The sequence below is a fragment of the Gouania willdenowi genome, chromosome 10 (assembly GCF_900634775.1).
Source record: "Gouania willdenowi chromosome 10, fGouWil2.1, whole genome shotgun sequence".
Classification (NCBI taxonomy): Eukaryota; Metazoa; Chordata; class Actinopteri; order Blenniiformes; family Gobiesocidae; genus Gouania; species Gouania willdenowi.
In genome coordinates this window covers 20,712,853-20,718,024 of record NC_041053.1, presented here as the reverse complement: position 1 = coordinate 20,718,024, position 5,172 = coordinate 20,712,853, and the positions used below count along the sequence as shown (strand labels likewise).

The 5,172-nt window shown below is 34.4% G+C and overlaps 1 long non-coding RNA gene across 1 annotated transcript; it reads right to left on the bottom strand.

Annotated features, from left to right (window-relative positions):
• Window positions 1-290: 290 nt before the first annotated feature.
• Window positions 291-4,446, bottom strand: LOC114471269 (uncharacterized). Its single transcript, XR_003674956.1, has 3 exons — window positions 4,316-4,446; window positions 994-1,164; window positions 291-595 (listed from the first exon to the last, which is right to left on the bottom strand). It is a non-coding gene; the product is annotated as an uncharacterized LOC114471269 (long non-coding RNA).
• Between the last annotated feature and the right edge of the window lie 726 nt (window positions 4,447-5,172).

The window sequence follows — 5,172 nt, the reverse complement described above, 5'->3', positions numbered from 1 at the left end:
GGATAAACGCTATTATGGTAAATAACTGTAAAAATAACAGAAATATGGTAAACCTTAATAAAACCTTAGACAGTAAAAAAACACAGTGAAGTTGTATATCAAATTACAACAATTTATTTTGACCAGATACATTTTACGGTAAAATCCTGGCAAATACAGCTGCCAGTATTTTACCGTTAAAAATACAGTATAATACATGAGGAACATAAATTGTTTACCATACAGTTTACATAAACAACCATTAAATCTAGAACAATCTAAAGATTCTCATAAATAACCACGGTAGTGAATATTACTGATAAACAATAAGAAAATTGACAGACTGTACAGATCATGTGTTTTGTTTCTATATCACAAAGCAGCATAGATCTTGAAAATACAGCATGTGTCCATATATATATGGCTGGTAATCCATGATGGAATGAATAAACAAAACAAAAACACACTTGCCCCTGACTGATCAAGAGTAATGAGTCACTGGGTCCTGCCTTAGTTAAGGAAAGCACTCAAACGTGTAGTGGAGTTTCTAGATACAAGCTCTGCTGGAGTACCGAGATGTCCATCGGGAGTTCACTTTGGACTGGCAGGATCCCCTCTGCAGAAAAACATAGACAATGTTTCAAAAGTTTGATCAGTGCTTGAACAAGATGTACAGTAATGAACAAAACCCGTTGTCAAGAACAGGTCTAATGATAAATGATTTAAGTAGTAAGTTTGCAGTTCTTAAATCTATTTATGTAAAAATGATACATACACAACACAGCCCTAATTATAATCATGATGTGTTAGTGTATTTAAGTTTCCCATTGATTTATCACAGAACTTGAAGTTAATGACTCAATGTGACGGTGATAAGACCTGTCATTTTATAGTGTCAGTTTCCTTCATTGTATGAAACTCCTCACCTGGACAATGAACCTGAGCTACAGTAGACTGATTAAGATTTGCGTTTTCAGTCCATATTTTGTTAAACTGAACAATACCCTTGCTTACCTCTTATTGAGTCTTTAGGTGCAGACTTAATTGAAGATGGTGAGAGCCTCGTACAGACAGGGTGCCATGTTTAGGGAAACCAAAGAATTCATACAGGCGTCATCATTTCTGCCAGAAGACTCACGGCAACGTTGGCAATGAAGCCTTCATTGTGGACTGGTTAGATCCCTTCTGCATTCAGAAAAAAAAAACAACAAAAAGGTCAATACACCATAAATAACTATGACAAAAATAATGAGACAAGAAATAAAAGAAAAGTGCAAAACAAGTTTCCCAATATTGACACTGTGCAGGTTTGTGCTGCTTTCCATACTAGTGATAGACCGATACATTGGCCAGCAGATATTATTGGCCGATACGGGCTGGTACGCTCGCCGATCTGCATTATTTACAAAGAGCAGAAATATTTTTTTTACTTGTTCTACATCACCTGTTTTTAATATCTGTTAAATATTTTTTACTTGTCTTTCTACATCACCTTTGTTAATATCAATAAACATTTGTTCTTTTAAAATTGAGACTCATACCATTTGTCATCATCATTGTGTAATTTTCATGATGTAAATCCCTAGGGATGTAACGATTCACTCATCTCCCGATACGATTCGATTCACGATACTGGGTTCACGATACGATTCTCTCACGATTTATTTTACAAAATGGAACAGTAGACAAATTTTTTTTGGGGGGGAAAAAAAACTAGAAAATACTGTACTATTTTCCTTTTATTTTTCATTGTCAAAAGAATTCCTTGATAAACAATTCAAAACAATGCAATTTAACTAAAAATAAATCTTGAATGAAATAAATAAAGGAATAATACAAATGAAAATGAAGCCTATTAATTTAAATTCTGGTTCTATAATAAACAATGCAAAACTGCAAAATAGTTCTTTTTCTTTTAAAAGTGCAACTGAAAATGTATTTTGTGCCTTAACAATTGGACTTTAAAAAAAACAAAAAAAAAAACGTGATTACACTGATTTACGTCATATTTGTTTGGACCAGCAGAGGGCGCTGGTAACACAGTGGTCGGTTGGCATGCAGATATCTTGCAGTGAAGAAGAGAAGCTATGCTAGCAGACAGAGCTAATAGAAAAACGTGACTTTTACAGATATTCAAGTAATATTACAGATATTCTTTCGGTGCTAAAGGGGCAATGAATCATTTAATAACATATTTAAGAGTAGAAGGTGGCCAGAAAGAAAGTATTAGCAGACTCCGCCCGCCGCCTACACTTGTGGATAGCGCCCTCTGCTGGTTAAAAAAGTACTGCGACTCAATTTTCAGAAAATTGATATCAACCGTGATACCTATGAATCGATTTTTAACTGCCTTACGATTAATCGTTACATCCCTATAAATCCCTATTTCATACTAGGGATTGACCAATATGGGTTTTTTAGGGCCGATGCTGATACAGATTTTTCTTTCCATCAGCCTGAGCCGATGACCGATACGGACTGCTGATTTTCTTGAGCCGATATTTGGAGCCAATACTACTTTTGCTTCCTCAATTTACATCATAAAAATTACACAATGATAACAAAAGAACATTTATTAAAATTAACAAAAGAGAGTTAGAACGACACCAAGTAAACAATATTTAACAAATAATAAAAACAGATAATGTAGAACAAGAAGTACAAATAATTTCTGCTCTCTGTAAGTAAGGCAATAATGTCGATACACGTAAAAAACGGCCAATGTGTCGGTCTATTACTAATCCATACCCCCCTACAACACTGACAGAACATTCGGAACCAAGCCAGTTGACTTCCACACCACCCAACCTCCTCAGCCTGAGTGCACAACCATTAGTCAGCATGTCTGCTGACATGGTCAACTGCTGTCAAACGTCACCATTTAATATAGTTTGTGCAATGATGGAAACTTGAATTAACATTTCCGTAATAGGCTAAGTTACTAGTCAAGTATGTCATTTTTTTTAGACGTTAAGCTCTATACAATGACATAAGTAGTTGTTTGCTTCGGGCTGAGGTTTATCCAAACTACTTAAATGTTTTTTTTAAACTTCCTGGTATAAGTTCATTTAAATAATGTGCATGCCTTAAATGTATTATAATAAAACATTTAACCAAAGACACATGAGTTGGTTGTGGTAATTCTAGCTGAATGTTTTTCAACAATTTGATTTAACATACAATGTAACAGTTGGGCAAGTGTCAAAAGGGTAAAACAAAACAAAAATCAACCTACTGCTACAAATAAAACAACCTTGAACCTTCCATGTATAAAAGGAATAGTTGAAATGTTTTTCTTAACTTCACTTTGGCAGTGACCAAATTCTGGATTTTTGGGGGCACACAACCAAGTTAGAAATTGGTGAAGATAATGTAGCTAAGAATAGATTTCTAATGAACACAATTTGATTTTTAGATAAATGAGCAAAAATCATTGTAGCCTGCAAATCTATTGAAAAATACAGCAGTTAAAAACATAACCACAGAGCCTAAAATGCACAAACTGCATATTACAATCAAATGACTAAATACACAGTCAATAACATTAAGAGTTAGGGCATCAAAGTAGTCAAAATGGTTCCAGCCATGGTTTTATTCCATTTTCAGCATGTTTTTCCCACCATCGTCTTGACACTGTTACACCTGTCACTCTCTTCTGATGCTGTTCACATAAAAAAAAAAAAAAACAGAGAGGAAAATAATTTTTTTTTCTTTTAAATATGACCTGAAATTTGCAGACTATATATAAATCACTAAAGCTGCAGCCTGAAAATTATCTGTGTTTACGTGACATATGGGCGGTAAAAGATGATTTAACTCTAAAGGTAATTGAGTATCTTTTTACTGGACATGTGACCACATGTCCTTCCATAATATGGCTCTTCAGATGAGCTATTAACTCTTTAGAGTCTTGACACTGACGTTCACACACCACCATTGCCGATGTAAACGCAGTAACCAGTGACATGAGTAGGGGCAGAGTGTTTTCGGTAAAAAAGTTAAAAAAAAAAAAATTGCCTTAAAAGTGTCATACTTGGTATATGTCTGCTTGCAGCCAGCTTCAATACAATTAAATAAACGTGGTTCATTCCAATGCAGTTTGCCATGAAGCACGGAGCCCCTTGATGACTAAAACAATTTACCACAAAAATTACAGGTCAACATGTCTTCAGGTACTTTGGTAATTCCTCCCTAATAAATTAAGCACCTCAAACACAGAAGTTAATCACGGGCAATGCTCTCCTCACCACAGTAACGCTAACTTAATAAATTTATCTATCATAGCTGTGCTGATGGGTTTTTATAACAGATATAACTTGAAGTCACATGTACTCACCTCACGAGTTAATTTAAAGCTGCCAGGATGTCTAAAAATTCCAAACATGCTGTGGTCCAAGCAGCTAAAATGGCGCTGGCACGAATTCAAAACTGCGTTCGTTAGCGAGGTCACCAGGTGTCCAGGTAAAAAGAGCGGTCTGAACACGTCTCAGCAACGAGCCACGCTATTGGTCTTTGTCAGATGACGTGTTCTTCTTCTTCTTCGTTTTGTTTTTTGGCGAGTGACACCAAGTGTTGCAGGTGCACTACCGCCGCCTACTGTATTGGAGTGTACCTTAAACTGAAAGCACCCATCTAACTTTAAATTAAAACACTTAAGGTTGGTCTGATAATACAGCGTGAGACATAACAGAACATAGAGTTGTTTTTAAATAATAATTAAAAAACGATTATTTAAATCAATTTTATTCAGCAACCATAAACTCTATTTTAAACATATTTTTTTGCTGTTGATTTTTTTTTTCACGAAAAGGTTAACAATGATATGCTGCAGACAAAACTATTAATGTGCATATCAGTATCTGAATTCAAAAATAATAAATTAAAAAAATATAAAATTTTATTGTCTTTTGCTGCTGATATTTGCCTTTTTTTAATAGTATTTACTGGTTGTATTTTTACAGTGGAACCTATTTTTAACATTTTGCTTGTGTAAAAATGAAGGTTTTTGTTTGCTGAGCAATCAACAGATTTAAACTGTATAATGTGCACAATCCCATAAGATGTAGTTTTGCCCAAATAATGCTGTAAATTCTATGGTTTTCAAAACATTTTTTCCCTTATGATATTTACTTTTAAAATGTATGTACATTTATTTGTTTTAGTGAACTGAAATAAATAACAGACTACAACAGA